This window comes from Chiloscyllium plagiosum, unplaced genomic scaffold, assembly GCF_037043375.1.
Source record: "Chiloscyllium plagiosum isolate Xiang-an unplaced genomic scaffold, Cpla_swu_hap1 HiC_scaffold_33, whole genome shotgun sequence".
NCBI lineage: Eukaryota > Metazoa > Chordata > Chondrichthyes > Orectolobiformes > Hemiscylliidae > Chiloscyllium > Chiloscyllium plagiosum.
Window position 1 is genome coordinate 21,564,230 of NW_028270171.1, and position 16,141 is coordinate 21,580,370.

The 16,141-nt window shown below is 50.2% G+C and overlaps 8 non-coding genes across 8 annotated transcripts; all 8 read left to right on the top strand.

Moving 5' to 3' along the window:
- Window positions 1–307: 307 nt before the first annotated feature.
- On the top strand, window positions 308–499 carry LOC148141358 (U2 spliceosomal RNA). The gene has a single exon (XR_015752663.1). It is a non-coding gene; the product is annotated as a U2 spliceosomal RNA (small nuclear RNA).
- Window positions 500–2,325: 1,826 nt separating this feature from the next.
- Window positions 2,326–2,517, top strand: LOC148141359 (U2 spliceosomal RNA). Its single transcript, XR_015752597.1, has one exon. It is a non-coding gene; the product is annotated as a U2 spliceosomal RNA (small nuclear RNA).
- A 1,830-nt stretch (window positions 2,518–4,347) lies between these two features.
- On the top strand, window positions 4,348–4,539 carry LOC148141360 (U2 spliceosomal RNA). The gene has a single exon (XR_015752664.1). It is a non-coding gene; the product is annotated as a U2 spliceosomal RNA (small nuclear RNA).
- A 1,829-nt stretch (window positions 4,540–6,368) lies between these two features.
- Window positions 6,369–6,560, top strand: LOC148141361 (U2 spliceosomal RNA). The gene has a single exon (XR_015752598.1). It is a non-coding gene; the product is annotated as a U2 spliceosomal RNA (small nuclear RNA).
- Window positions 6,561–8,386: 1,826 nt separating this feature from the next.
- Window positions 8,387–8,578, top strand: LOC148141362 (U2 spliceosomal RNA). Its single transcript, XR_015752665.1, has one exon. It is a non-coding gene; the product is annotated as a U2 spliceosomal RNA (small nuclear RNA).
- Window positions 8,579–10,408: 1,830 nt separating this feature from the next.
- Window positions 10,409–10,600, top strand: LOC148141363 (U2 spliceosomal RNA). Its single transcript, XR_015752599.1, has one exon. It is a non-coding gene; the product is annotated as a U2 spliceosomal RNA (small nuclear RNA).
- A 1,826-nt stretch (window positions 10,601–12,426) lies between these two features.
- LOC148141364 (U2 spliceosomal RNA) lies at window positions 12,427–12,618 on the top strand. Its single transcript, XR_015752666.1, has one exon. It is a non-coding gene; the product is annotated as a U2 spliceosomal RNA (small nuclear RNA).
- Window positions 12,619–14,448: 1,830 nt separating this feature from the next.
- LOC148141365 (U2 spliceosomal RNA) lies at window positions 14,449–14,640 on the top strand. Its single transcript, XR_015752667.1, has one exon. It is a non-coding gene; the product is annotated as a U2 spliceosomal RNA (small nuclear RNA).
- Window positions 14,641–16,141: the final 1,501 nt, after the last annotated feature.

Sequence of the window (16,141 nt, forward strand, 5' to 3'; positions counted from 1 at the left end):
GGGAGAATGACCCTGCTGTTGTCCCCGATCAGCGGGAGAAACCTCTCTGCAGTCGACCTGACGTGCGCTTCCATGGCGGCTCCGGCCCGTGCCATCTGATTGGTCGTCAGCGCGATCTACGCGGCTAGGTAACAGATGGACAGAAAACCACGGGGAAAGCACAGCGACTGCTGCAAAGTGATCTTCCGATCTGGTCGGAAATCTTGGAAGGGACACGGTAAGGGAATAAACGAACTTTGAATATCATCAAACTGATGGAAAGGATAGTCGGCAAATATGACCCCCACCGTTGGAGTATTGATGTGGTATCGCTTCTCGGCCTTTTGGCTCGGAATATGTGTAGTTTCTGTTCTTATCAGTTTAATCGCTGATATCTCCCGAACGTGGGAGTGTTTGTATTAAATGGATTTTTGGAGCAGGGAGATGGCTTAAGGGCTTGCTCTGTCCCCTCCATGTATCAGCCTGGTATTGCAGTGTTTCCAGGAATGGTGCAGCCAATGCCTACTAGCCAAGTTCAAAAGCAGGTTAATGGAATGTGAATCTCTTGCCTTTGCTAGTTTGCCGTGTTGATTGCAGTGATTGTTCCATCTCTTGTCTTTTCAGTTGCATGAAACTATCATCTTTTGTTACCAGTTTTCTGTCTTATGATCCTGCTCTGCAGTTACCTGACGAAGGTGCAGCACGCTGAAAGCCAGGACAGGGTAACCCCTCTATCCGCGGCCCGAACGTGCTACAGGGAACATTCTGGAACCAGGGGGCTGCCAGGAAGGTAACTTTCCAATTTAAATGAATGGGTTTGCCCCTATCCGCCGTTTCGGTCTTCTGCGGTCGGTCTTGGAACGTATCCCACCGATGGTACGGCGGGGGTGGTGGTGACTGCTGTACTTCCAAATAACCCCGTTGGCCTGTAACCTGGTGTTGTGGGATTTTTAACACAGTCAAATCAGGTTGTGGGATCCCATAACTCAGCCAATGTCAAATGGCTATCAGATCAGCCCCCACAACCCCTTCCCCACACCCACCGACGCATCAAATTTATCCGAATATTTTCTTGAACAAGAAAGAAATGGCTTTGGTCTGTTTCCTGAATAGAGTGAAACCCCCATCTCTGTTTGTTTCTTCGCAAACTACTATACGGAAGCAACCTGCTTTAGTGGCTATGTCTGCACGTAAAGATTATTCACACAGACGATCGCCCGAGGCTGGAACTCACTTCAGCTCCCTGGTGCCACGAGGCAGCCGTACTAACCACTGAGCCACAATGCCACCCGTACGATTTGGAATGGTTTGTCATCGTTTGTGGTGCAAGTAGCAAAATAGTTGTCAGTTTGTCAACTGGATCGGCTTCAAATGTTCTCAGCAATCTGCAGTAATGTGAACGGAGAGGTCAAATCGAGCTGCTTGTGGCGATGAGGTGCGCTTGCAGCGTGACCTGTTTACATAGGGAGATCAGCTCCCTCCCCATTCTACACAGAGAGTCGGATACAAGTAGAGAGGATATTGAAAGTGGACGATAAAGAAAGGGTGCACGGACGTAATTCACTTTTCACAACTTTTCAGATTGATGTGGAATGCCAAGGAGCGAATCCTGTACGTGAGGGAAACAATGATTCGCATTTATGGGCGAGCGACACGAACACAAGGGGAGGAAATGAATAGGATCTTTCTGTCAAGGCCAACATTTCTTGCCCATCCCGAGATCACCCTGGTGGTGAGCTGCTCATCGAACCGCTGCAGTCCATGTGCTGTCGGTAGCCCCGCGATGCTGTTTGGGCGGGGATTCCAGATTTTGACCCAGTGACACCGGAGGAACAACGATATATTTGCAATTCAGGACAGCGAGTGCCTCGGGAAAGAACTTGCGAATGGTGGTGTTCCCACGGATCTGCTGCCGTCATCCCTCAAGGCTGTGTTGGCCATGGGTTTGGAAGGTTGCTGCCCGAGGAATTCTGGTGAATCTTGTAGATGCCGGGGAAATGACCCTGCCGCCGCCGCTGCTGCTGCTGTCCCCGATCAGCGGGAGAATGACCCTGCTGCTGTCCCCGATCAGCGGGAGAAACCTCTCTGCAGTCGACCTGACGTGCGCTTCCATGGCGGCTCCGGCCCGTGCCATCTGATTGGTCGTCAGCGCGATCTGCGCGGCTAGGTAACAGATGGACAGAAAACCACGGGGAAAGCACAGCGACTGCTGCAAAGTGATCTTCCGATCTGGTCGGAAATCTTGGAAGGTACACGGTAAGGGAATAAACGAACTTTGAATATCATCAAGCTGATGGAAAGGATAGTCGGCAAATATGACCCCCACCGTTGGAGTATTAATGTGCTATCGCTTCTCGGCCTTTTGGCTTGGAATATGTGTAGTTTCTGTTCTTATCAGTTTAATCGCTGATATCTCCCGAACGTGGGAGTGTTTGTATTAAATGGATTTTTGGAGCAGGGAGATGGCTTAAGGGCTTGCTCTGTCCCCTCCATGTATCAGCCTGGTATTGCAGTGTTTCCAGGAATGGTGCAGCCAATGCCTACTAGCCAAGTTCAAAAGCAGGTTAATGGAATGTGAATCTCTTGCCTTTGCTAGTTTGCCGTGTTGATTGCAGTGATTGTTCCATCTATTGTCTTTTCAGTTGCATGAAACTATCATCTTTTGTTACCAGTTTTCTGTCTTATGATCCTGCTCTGCAGTTACCTGACGAAGGTGCAGCACGCTGAAAGCCAGGACAGGGTAACCCCCATATCCGCGGCCCGAACGTGCTACAGGGAACATTCTGGAACCAGGGGGCTGCCAGGAAGGTAACTTTCCAATTTAAATGAATGGGTTTGCCCCTATCCGCCGTTTCGGTCTTCTGCGGTCGGTCTTGGAACGTATCCCACCGATGGTACGGCGGGGGTGGTGGTGACTGCTGTACTTCCAAATAACCCCGTTGAGCTGTAACCTGGTGTTGTGGGATTTTTAACACAGTCAAATCAGGTTGTGGGATCCCATAACTCAGCCAATGTCAAATGGCTATCAGATCAGCCCCCACAATCCCTTCCCCACACCCACCGACGCATCAAATTTATCCGAATATTTTCTTGAACAAGAAAGAAATGGCTTTGGTCTGTTTCCTGAATAGAGTGAAACCCCCATCTCTGTTTGTTTCTTCGCAAACTACTACGCGGAAGCAACCTGCTTTAGTGGCTATGCCTGCACGTAAAGATTATTCACACAGACGATCGCCCGAGGCTGGAACTCACTTCAGCTCCCTGGTGCCACGAGGCAGCCGTACTAACCACTGAGCCACCGTGCCACCCGTACGATTTGGAATGGTTTGTCATCATTTGTGGTGCAAGTAGCAAAATAGTTGTCAGTTTGTCAACTGGATCGGCTTCAAATGTTCTCCGCAATCTGCAGTAATGTGAACGGAGAGGTCAAATCGAGCTGCTTGTGGCGATGAGGTGCACTTGCAGCGTGACCTGTTTACATAGGGAGATCAGCTCCCTCCCCATTCTACACAGAGAGTCGGATACAAGTAGAGAGGATATTGAAAGTGGACGATAAAGAAAGGGTGCACGGACGTAATTCACTTTTCACAACTTTTCAGATTGATGTGGAATGCCAAGGAGCGAATCCTGTACGTGAGGGAAACAATGATTCGCATCAATGGGCAAGCGACACGAACACAAGGGGAGGAAATGAATAGGATCTTTCTGTCAAGGCCAACATTTCTTGCCCATCCCGAGATCACCCTGGTGGTGAGCTGCTCTCTCGAACCGCTGCAGTCCATGTGCTGTCGGTAGCCCCGCGATGCTGTTTGGGCGGGGATTCCAGATTTTGACCCAGTGACACCGGAGGAACAACGATATATTTGCAATTCAGGACAGCGAGTGCCTCGGGAAAGAACTTGCGAATGGTGGTGTTCCCACGGATCTGCTGCCGTCATCCCTCAAGGCTGTGTTGGCCATGGGTTTGGAAGGTTGCTGCCTGAGGAATTCTGGTGAATCTTGTAGATGCCGGGGAAATGACCCTGCCGCCGCCGCCGCCGCTGCTGCTGTCCCCGATCACCGGGAGAATGACCCTGCTGTTGTCCCCGATCAGCGGGAGAAACCTCTCTGCAGTCGACCTGACGTGCGCTTCCATGGCGGCTCCGGCCCGTGCCATCTGATTGGTCGTCAGCGCGATCTACGCGGCTAGGTAACAGATGGACAGAAAACCACGGGGAAAGCACAGCGACTGCTGCAAAGTGATCTTCCGATCTGGTCGGAAATCTTGGAAGGGACACGGTAAGGGAATAAACGAACTTTGAATATCATCAAACTGATGGAAAGGATAGTCGGCAAATATGACCCCCACCGTTGGAGTATTGATGTGGTATCGCTTCTCGGCCTTTTGGCTCGGAATATGTGTAGTTTCTGTTCTTATCAGTTTAATCGCTGATATCTCCCGAACGTGGGAGTGTTTGTATTAAATGGATTTTTGGAGCAGGGAGATGGCTTAAGGGCTTGCTCTGTCCCCTCCATGTATCAGCCTGGTATTGCAGTGTTTCCAGGAATGGTGCAGCCAATGCCTACTAGCCAAGTTCAAAAGCAGGTTAATGGAATGTGAATCTCTTGCCTTTGCTAGTTTGCCGTGTTGATTGCAGTGATTGTTCCATCTCTTGTCTTTTCAGTTGCATGAAACTATCATCTTTTGTTACCAGTTTTCTGTCTTATGATCCTGCTCTGCAGTTACCTGACGAAGGTGCAGCACGCTGAAAGCCAGGACAGGGTAACCCCTCTATCCGCGGCCCGAACGTGCTACAGGGAACATTCTGGAACCAGGGGGCTGCCAGGAAGGTAACTTTCCAATTTAAATGAATGGGTTTGCCCCTATCCGCCGTTTCGGTCTTCTGCGGTCGGTCTTGGAACGTATCCCACCGATGGTACGGCGGGGGTGGTGGTGACTGCTGTACTTCCAAATAACCCCGTTGGCCTGTAACCTGGTGTTGTGGGATTTTTAACACAGTCAAATCAGGTTGTGGGATCCCATAACTCAGCCAATGTCAAATGGCTATCAGATCAGCCCCCACAACCCCTTCCCCACACCCACCGACGCATCAAATTTATCCGAATATTTTCTTGAACAAGAAAGAAATGGCTTTGGTCTGTTTCCTGAATAGAGTGAAACCCCCATCTCTGTTTGTTTCTTCGCAAACTACTATACGGAAGCAACCTGCTTTAGTGGCTATGTCTGCACGTAAAGATTATTCACACAGACGATCGCCCGAGGCTGGAACTCACTTCAGCTCCCTGGTGCCACGAGGCAGCCGTACTAACCACTGAGCCACAATGCCACCCGTACGATTTGGAATGGTTTGTCATCGTTTGTGGTGCAAGTAGCAAAATAGTTGTCAGTTTGTCAACTGGATCGGCTTCAAATGTTCTCAGCAATCTGCAGTAATGTGAACGGAGAGGTCAAATCGAGCTGCTTGTGGCGATGAGGTGCGCTTGCAGCGTGACCTGTTTACATAGGGAGATCAGCTCCCTCCCCATTCTACACAGAGAGTCGGATACAAGTAGAGAGGATATTGAAAGTGGACGATAAAGAAAGGGTGCACGGACGTAATTCACTTTTCACAACTTTTCAGATTGATGTGGAATGCCAAGGAGCGAATCCTGTACGTGAGGGAAACAATGATTCGCATTTATGGGCGAGCGACACGAACACAAGGGGAGGAAATGAATAGGATCTTTCTGTCAAGGCCAACATTTCTTGCCCATCCCGAGATCACCCTGGTGGTGAGCTGCTCATCGAACCGCTGCAGTCCATGTGCTGTCGGTAGCCCCGCGATGCTGTTTGGGCGGGGATTCCAGATTTTGACCCAGTGACACCGGAGGAACAACGATATATTTGCAATTCAGGACAGCGAGTGCCTCGGGAAAGAACTTGCGAATGGTGGTGTTCCCACGGATCTGCTGCCGTCATCCCTCAAGGCTGTGTTGGCCATGGGTTTGGAAGGTTGCTGCCCGAGGAATTCTGGTGAATCTTGTAGATGCCGGGGAAATGACCCTGCCGCCGCCGCCGCCGCTGCTGCTGTCCCCGATCACCGGGAGAATGACCCTGCTGCTGTCCCCGATCAGCGGGAGAAACCTCTCTGCAGTCGACCTGACGTGCGCTTCCATGGCGGCTCCGGCCCGTGCCATCTGATTGGTCGTCAGCGCGATCTACGCGGCTAGGTAACAGATGGACAGAAAACCACGGGGAAAGCACAGCGACTGCTGCAAAGTGATCTTCCGATCTGGTCGGAAATCTTGGAAGGTACACGGTAAGGGAATAAACGAACTTTGAATATCATCAAACTGATGGAAAGGATAGTCGGCAAATATGACCCCCACCGTTGGAGTATTAATGTGCTATCGCTTCTCGGCCTTTTGGCTTGGAATATGTGTAGTTTCTGTTCTTATCAGTTTAATCGCTGATATCTCCCGAACGTGGGAGTGTTTGTATTAAATGGATTTTTGGAGCAGGGAGATGGCTTAAGGGCTTGCTCTGTCCCCTCCATGTATCAGCCTGGTATTGCAGTGTTTCCAGGAATGGTGCAGCCAATGCCTACTAGCCAAGTTCAAAAGCAGGTTAATGGAATGTGAATCTCTTGCCTTTGCTAGTTTGCCGTGTTGATTGCAGTGATTGTTCCATCTATTGTCTTTTCAGTTGCATGAAACTATCATCTTTTGTTACCAGTTTTCTGTCTTATGATCCTGCTCTGCAGTTACCTGACGAAGGTGCAGCACGCTGAAAGCCAGGACAGGGTAACCCCCATATCCGCGGCCCGAACGTGCTACAGGGAACATTCTGGAACCAGGGGGCTGCCAGGAAGGTAACTTTCCAATTTAAATGAATGGGTTTGCCCCTATCCGCCGTTTCGGTCTTCTGCGGTCGGTCTTGGAACGTATCCCACCGATGGTACGGCGGGGGTGGTGGTGACTGCTGTACTTCCAAATAACCCCGTTGAGCTGTAACCTGGTGTTGTGGGATTTTTAACACAGTCAAATCAGGTTGTGGGATCCCATAACTCAGCCAATGTCAAATGGCTATCAGATCAGCCCCCACAATCCCTTCCCCACACCCACCGACGCATCAAATTTATCCGAATATTTTCTTGAACAAGAAAGAAATGGCTTTGGTCTGTTTCCTGAATAGAGTGAAACCCCCATCTCTGTTTGTTTCTTCGCAAACTACTATACGGAAGCAACCTGCTTTAGTGGCTATGTCTGCACGTAAAGATTATTCACACAGACGATCGCCCGAGGCTGGAACTCACTTCAGCTCCCTGGTGCCACGAGGCAGCCGTACTAACCACTGAGCCACAATGCCACCCGTACGATTTGGAATGGTTTGTCATCGTTTGTGGTGCAAGTAGCAAAATAGTTGTCAGTTTGTCAACTGGATCGGCTTCAAATGTTCTCAGCAATCTGCAGTAATGTGAACGGAGAGGTCAAATCGAGCTGCTTGTGGCGATGAGGTGCGCTTGCAGCGTGACCTGTTTACATAGGGAGATCAGCTCCCTCCCCATTCTACACAGAGAGTCGGATACAAGTAGAGAGGATATTGAAAGTGGACGATAAAGAAAGGGTGCACGGACGTAATTCACTTTTCACAACTTTTCAGATTGATGTGGAATGCCAAGGAGCGAATCCTGTACGTGAGGGAAACAATGATTCGCATTTATGGGCGAGCGACACGAACACAAGGGGAGGAAATGAATAGGATCTTTCTGTCAAGGCCAACATTTCTTGCCCATCCCGAGATCACCCTGGTGGTGAGCTGCTCATCGAACCGCTGCAGTCCATGTGCTGTCGGTAGCCCCGCGATGCTGTTTGGGCGGGGATTCCAGATTTTGACCCAGTGACACCGGAGGAACAACGATATATTTGCAATTCAGGACAGCGAGTGCCTCGGGAAAGAACTTGCGAATGGTGGTGTTCCCACGGATCTGCTGCCGTCATCCCTCAAGGCTGTGTTGGCCATGGGTTTGGAAGGTTGCTGCCCGAGGAATTCTGGTGAATCTTGTAGATGCCGGGGAAATGACCCTGCCGCCGCCGCTGCTGCTGCTGTCCCCGATCAGCGGGAGAATGACCCTGCTGCTGTCCCCGATCAGCGGGAGAAACCTCTCTGCAGTCGACCTGACGTGCGCTTCCATGGCGGCTCCGGCCCGTGCCATCTGATTGGTCGTCAGCGCGATCTACGCGGCTAGGTAACAGATGGACAGAAAACCACGGGGAAAGCACAGCGACTGCTGCAAAGTGATCTTCCGATCTGGTCGGAAATCTTGGAAGGTACACGGTAAGGGAATAAACGAACTTTGAATATCATCAAACTGATGGAAAGGATAGTCGGCAAATATGACCCCCACCGTTGGAGTATTAATGTGCTATCGCTTCTCGGCCTTTTGGCTCGGAATATGTGTAGTTTCTGTTCTTATCAGTTTAATCGCTGATATCTCCCGAACGTGGGAGTGTTTGTATTAAATGGATTTTTGGAGCAGGGAGATGGCTTAAGGGCTTGCTCTGTCCCCTCCATGTATCAGCCTGGTATTGCAGTGTTTCCAGGAATGGTGCAGCCAATGCCTACTAGCCAAGTTCAAAAGCAGGTTAATGGAATGTGAATCTCTTGCCTTTGCTAGTTTGCTGTGTTGATTGCAGTGATTGTTCCATCTATTGTCTTTTCAGTTGCATGAAACTATCAATCTTTTGTTACCAGTTTTCTGTCTTATGATCCTGCTCTGCAGTTACCTGACGAAGGTGCAGCACGCTGAAAGCCAGGACAGGGTAACCCCCATATCCGCGGCCCGAACGTGATACAGGGAACATTCTGGAACCAGGGGGCTGCCAGGAAGGTAACTTTCCAATTTAAATGAATGGGTTTGCCCCTATCCGCCGTTTCGGTCTTCTGCGGTCGGTCTTGGAACGTATCCCACCGATGGTACGGCGGGGGTGGTGGTGACTGCTGTACTTCCAAATAACCCCGTTGAGCTGTAACCTGGTGTTTTGGGATTTTTAACACAGTCAAATCAGGTTGTGGGATCCCATAACTCAGCCAATGTCAAATGGCTATCAGATCAGCCCCCACAATCCCTTCCCCACACCCACCGACGCATCAAATTTATCCGAATATTTTCTTGAACAAGAAAGAAATGGCTTTGGTCTGTTTCCTGAATAGAGTGAAACCCCCATCTCTGTTTGTTTCTTCGCAAACTACTATACGGAAGCAACCTGCTTTAGTGGCTATGTCTGCACGTAAAGATTATTCACACAGACGATCGCCCGAGGCTGGAACTCACTTCAGCTCCCTGGTGCCACGAGGCAGCCGTACTAACCACTGAGCCACAATGCCACCCGTACGATTTGGAATGGTTTGTCATCGTTTGTGGTGCAAGTAGCAAAATAGTTGTCAGTTTGTCAACTGGATCGGCTTCAAATGTTCTCAGCAATCTGCAGTAATGTGAACGGAGAGGTCAAATCGAGCTGCTTGTGGCGATGAGGTGCGCTTGCAGCGTGACCTGTTTACATAGGGAGATCAGCTCCCTCCCCATTCTACACAGAGAGTCGGATACAAGTAGAGAGGATATTGAAAGTGGACGATAAAGAAAGGGTGCACGGACGTAATTCACTTTTCACAACTTTTCAGATTGATGTGGAATGCCAAGGAGCGAATCCTGTACGTGAGGGAAACAATGATTCGCATTTATGGGCGAGCGACACGAACACAAGGGGAGGAAATGAATAGGATCTTTCTGTCAAGGCCAACATTTCTTGCCCATCCCGAGATCACCCTGGTGGTGAGCTGCTCATCGAACCGCTGCAGTCCATGTGCTGTCGGTAGCCCCGCGATGCTGTTTGGGCGGGGATTCCAGATTTTGACCCAGTGACACCGGAGGAACAACGATATATTTGCAATTCAGGACAGCGAGTGCCTCGGGAAAGAACTTGCGAATGGTGGTGTTCCCACGGATCTGCTGCCGTCATCCCTCAAGGCTGTGTTGGCCATGGGTTTGGAAGGTTGCTGCCCGAGGAATTCTGGTGAATCTTGTAGATGCCGGGGAAATGACCCTGCCGCCGCCGCCGCCGCTGCTGCTGTCCCCGATCACCGGGAGAATGACCCTGCTGCTGTCCCCGATCAGCGGGAGAAACCTCTCTGCAGTCGACCTGACGTGCGCTTCCATGGCGGCTCCGGCCCGTGCCATCTGATTGGTCGTCAGCGCGATCTACGCGGCTAGGTAACAGATGGACAGAAAACCACGGGGAAAGCACAGCGACTGCTGCAAAGTGATCTTCCGATCTGGTCGGAAATCTTGGAAGGTACACGGTAAGGGAATAAACGAACTTTGAATATCATCAAACTGATGGAAAGGATAGTCGGCAAATATGACCCCCACCGTTGGAGTATTAATGTGCTATCGCTTCTCGGCCTTTTGGCTTGGAATATGTGTAGTTTCTGTTCTTATCAGTTTAATCGCTGATATCTCCCGAACGTGGGAGTGTTTGTATTAAATGGATTTTTGGAGCAGGGAGATGGCTTAAGGGCTTGCTCTGTCCCCTCCATGTATCAGCCTGGTATTGCAGTGTTTCCAGGAATGGTGCAGCCAATGCCTACTAGCCAAGTTCAAAAGCAGGTTAATGGAATGTGAATCTCTTGCCTTTGCTAGTTTGCCGTGTTGATTGCAGTGATTGTTCCATCTATTGTCTTTTCAGTTGCATGAAACTATCATCTTTTGTTACCAGTTTTCTGTCTTATGATCCTGCTCTGCAGTTACCTGACGAAGGTGCAGCACGCTGAAAGCCAGGACAGGGTAACCCCCATATCCGCGGCCCGAACGTGCTACAGGGAACATTCTGGAACCAGGGGGCTGCCAGGAAGGTAACTTTCCAATTTAAATGAATGGGTTTGCCCCTATCCGCCGTTTCGGTCTTCTGCGGTCGGTCTTGGAACGTATCCCACCGATGGTACGGCGGGGGTGGTGGTGACTGCTGTACTTCCAAATAACCCCGTTGAGCTGTAACCTGGTGTTGTGGGATTTTTAACACAGTCAAATCAGGTTGTGGGATCCCATAACTCAGCCAATGTCAAATGGCTATCAGATCAGCCCCCACAATCCCTTCCCCACACCCACCGACGCATCAAATTTATCCGAATATTTTCTTGAACAAGAAAGAAATGGCTTTGGTCTGTTTCCTGAATAGAGTGAAACCCCCATCTCTGTTTGTTTCTTCGCAAACTACTATACGGAAGCAACCTGCTTTAGTGGCTATGTCTGCACGTAAAGATTATTCACACAGACGATCGCCCGAGGCTGGAACTCACTTCAGCTCCCTGGTGCCACGAGGCAGCCGTACTAACCACTGAGCCACAATGCCACCCGTACGATTTGGAATGGTTTGTCATCGTTTGTGGTGCAAGTAGCAAAATAGTTGTCAGTTTGTCAACTGGATCGGCTTCAAATGTTCTCAGCAATCTGCAGTAATGTGAACGGAGAGGTCAAATCGAGCTGCTTGTGGCGATGAGGTGCGCTTGCAGCGTGACCTGTTTACATAGGGAGATCAGCTCCCTCCCCATTCTACACAGAGAGTCGGATACAAGTAGAGAGGATATTGAAAGTGGACGATAAAGAAAGGGTGCACGGACGTAATTCACTTTTCACAACTTTTCAGATTGATGTGGAATGCCAAGGAGCGAATCCTGTACGTGAGGGAAACAATGATTCGCATTTATGGGCGAGCGACACGAACACAAGGGGAGGAAATGAATAGGATCTTTCTGTCAAGGCCAACATTTCTTGCCCATCCCGAGATCACCCTGGTGGTGAGCTGCTCATCGAACCGCTGCAGTCCATGTGCTGTCGGTAGCCCCGCGATGCTGTTTGGGCGGGGATTCCAGATTTTGACCCAGTGACACCGGAGGAACAACGATATATTTGCAATTCAGGACAGCGAGTGCCTCGGGAAAGAACTTGCGAATGGTGGTGTTCCCACGGATCTGCTGCCGTCATCCCTCAAGGCTGTGTTGGCCATGGGTTTGGAAGGTTGCTGCCCGAGGAATTCTGGTGAATCTTGTAGATGCCGGGGAAATGACCCTGCCGCCGCCGCTGCTGCTGCTGTCCCCGATCAGCGGGAGAATGACCCTGCTGCTGTCCCCGATCAGCGGGAGAAACCTCTCTGCAGTCGACCTGACGTGCGCTTCCATGGCGGCTCCGGCCCGTGCCATCTGATTGGTCGTCAGCGCGATCTACGCGGCTAGGTAACAGATGGACAGAAAACCACGGGGAAAGCACAGCGACTGCTGCAAAGTGATCTTCCGATCTGGTCGGAAATCTTGGAAGGTACACGGTAAGGGAATAAACGAACTTTGAATATCATCAAACTGATGGAAAGGATAGTCGGCAAATATGACCCCCACCGTTGGAGTATTAATGTGCTATCGCTTCTCGGCCTTTTGGCTCGGAATATGTGTAGTTTCTGTTCTTATCAGTTTAATCGCTGATATCTCCCGAACGTGGGAGTGTTTGTATTAAATGGATTTTTGGAGCAGGGAGATGGCTTAAGGGCTTGCTCTGTCCCCTCCATGTATCAGCCTGGTATTGCAGTGTTTCCAGGAATGGTGCAGCCAATGCCTACTAGCCAAGTTCAAAAGCAGGTTAATGGAATGTGAATCTCTTGCCTTTGCTAGTTTGCTGTGTTGATTGCAGTGATTGTTCCATCTATTGTCTTTTCAGTTGCATGAAACTATCAATCTTTTGTTACCAGTTTTCTGTCTTATGATCCTGCTCTGCAGTTACCTGACGAAGGTGCAGCACGCTGAAAGCCAGGACAGGGTAACCCCCATATCCGCGGCCCGAACGTGATACAGGGAACATTCTGGAACCAGGGGGCTGCCAGGAAGGTAACTTTCCAATTTAAATGAATGGGTTTGCCCCTATCCGCCGTTTCGGTCTTCTGCGGTCGGTCTTGGAACGTATCCCACCGATGGTACGGCGGGGGTGGTGGTGACTGCTGTACTTCCAAATAACCCCGTTGAGCTGTAACCTGGTGTTTTGGGATTTTTAACACAGTCAAATCAGGTTGTGGGATCCCATAACTCAGCCAATGTCAAATGGCTATCAGATCAGCCCCCACAATCCCTTCCCCACACCCACCGACGCATCAAATTTATCCGAATATTTTCTTGAACAAGAAAGAAATGGCTTTGGTCTGTTTCCTGAATAGAGTGAAACCCCCATCTCTGTTTGTTTCTTCGCAAACTACTATACGGAAGCAACCTGCTTTAGTGGCTATGTCTGCACGTAAAGATTATTCACACAGACGATCGCCCGAGGCTGGAACTCACTTCAGCTCCCTGGTGCCACGAGGCAGCCGTACTAACCACTGAGCCACAATGCCACCCGTACGATTTGGAATGGTTTGTCATCGTTTGTGGTGCAAGTAGCAAAATAGTTGTCAGTTTGTCAACTGGATCGGCTTCAAATGTTCTCAGCAATCTGCAGTAATGTGAACGGAGAGGTCAAATCGAGCTGCTTGTGGCGATGAGGTGCGCTTGCAGCGTGACCTGTTTACATAGGGAGATCAGCTCCCTCCCCATTCTACACAGAGAGTCGGATACAAGTAGAGAGGATATTGAAAGTGGACGATAAAGAAAGGGTGCACGGACGTAATTCACTTTTCACAACTTTTCAGATTGATGTGGAATGCCAAGGAGCGAATCCTGTACGTGAGGGAAACAATGATTCGCATTTATGGGCGAGCGACACGAACACAAGGGGAGGAAATGAATAGGATCTTTCTGTCAAGGCCAACATTTCTTGCCCATCCCGAGATCACCCTGGTGGTGAGCTGCTCATCGAACCGCTGCAGTCCATGTGCTGTCGGTAGCCCCGCGATGCTGTTTGGGCGGGGATTCCAGATTTTGACCCAGTGACACCGGAGGAACAACGATATATTTGCAATTCAGGACAGCGAGTGCCTCGGGAAAGAACTTGCGAATGGTGGTGTTCCCACGGATCTGCTGCCGTCATCCCTCAAGGCTGTGTTGGCCATGGGTTTGGAAGGTTGCTGCCCGAGGAATTCTGGTGAATCTTGTAGATGCCGGGGAAATGACCCTGCCGCCGCCGCCGCCGCTGCTGCTGTCCCCGATCACCGGGAGAATGACCCTGCTGCTGTCCCCGATCAGCGGGAGAAACCTCTCTGCAGTCGACCTGACGTGCGCTTCCATGGCGGCTCCGGCCCGTGCCATCTGATTGGTCGTCAGCGCGATCTACGCGGCTAGGTAACAGATGGACAGAAAACCACGGGGAAAGCACAGCGACTGCTGCAAAGTGATCTTCCGATCTGGTCGGAAATCTTGGAAGGTACACGGTAAGGGAATAAACGAACTTTGAATATCATCAAACTGATGGAAAGGATAGTCGGCAAATATGACCCCCACCGTTGGAGTATTAATGTGCTATCGCTTCTCGGCCTTTTGGCTCGGAATATGTGTAGTTTCTGTTCTTATCAGTTTAATCGCTGATATCTCCCGAACGTGGGAGTGTTTGTATTAAATGGATTTTTGGAGCAGGGAGATGGCTTAAGGGCTTGCTCTGTCCCCTCCATGTATCAGCCTGGTATTGCAGTGTTTCCAGGAATGGTGCAGCCAATGCCTACTAGCCAAGTTCAAAAGCAGGTTAATGGAATGTGAATCTCTTGCCTTTGCTAGTTTGCTGTGTTGATTGCAGTGATTGTTCCATCTATTGTCTTTTCAGTTGCATGAAACTATCAATCTTTTGTTACCAGTTTTCTGTCTTATGATCCTGCTCTGCAGTTACCTGACGAAGGTGCAGCACGCTGAAAGCCAGGACAGGGTAACCCCCATATCCGCGGCCCGAACGTGATACAGGGAACATTCTGGAACCAGGGGGCTGCCAGGAAGGTAACTTTCCAATTTAAATGAATGGGTTTGCCCCTATCCGCCGTTTCGGTCTTCTGCGGTCGGTCTTGGAACGTATCCCACCGATGGTACGGCGGGGGTGGTGGTGACTGCTGTACTTCCAAATAACCCCGTTGAGCTGTAACCTGGTGTTTTGGGATTTTTAACACAGTCAAATCAGGTTGTGGGATCCCATAACTCAGCCAATGTCAAATGGCTATCAGATCAGCCCCCACAATCCCTTCCCCACACCCACCGACGCATCAAATTTATCCGAATATTTTCTTGAACAAGAAAGAAATGGCTTTGGTCTGTTTCCTGAATAGAGTGAAACCCCCATCTCTGTTTGTTTCTTCGCAAACTACTATACGGAAGCAACCTGCTTTAGTGGCTATGTCTGCACGTAAAGATTATTCACACAGACGATCGCCCGAGGCTGGAACTCACTTCAGCTCCCTGGTGCCACGAGGCAGCCGTACTAACCACTGAGCCACAATGCCACCCGTACGATTTGGAATGGTTTGTCATCGTTTGTGGTGCAAGTAGCAAAATAGTTGTCAGTTTGTCAACTGGATCGGCTTCAAATGTTCTCAGCAATCTGCAGTAATGTGAACGGAGAGGTCAAATCGAGCTGCTTGTGGCGATGAGGTGCGCTTGCAGCGTGACCTGTTTACATAGGGAGATCAGCTCCCTCCCCATTCTACACAGAGAGTCGGATACAAGTAGAGAGGATATTGAAAGTGGACGATAAAGAAAGGGTGCACGGACGTAATTCACTTTTCACAACTTTTCAGATTGATGTGGAATGCCAAGGAGCGAATCCTGTACGTGAGGGAAACAATGATTCGCATTTATGGGCGAGCGACACGAACACAAGGGGAGGAAATGAATAGGATCTTTCTGTCAAGGCCAACATTTCTTGCCCATCCCGAGATCACCCTGGTGGTGAGCTGCTCATCGAACCGCTGCAGTCCATGTGCTGTCGGTAGCCCCGCGATGCTGTTTGGGCGGGGATTCCAGATTTTGACCCAGTGACACCGGAGGAACAACGATATATTTGCAATTCAGGACAGCGAGTGCCTCGGGAAAGAACTTGCGAATGGTGGTGTTCCCACGGATCTGCTGCCGTCATCCCTCAAGGCTGTGTTGGCCATGGGTTTGGAAGGTTGCTGCCCGAGGAATTCTGGTGAATCTTGTAGATGCCGGGGAAATGACCCTGCCGCCGCCGCCGCC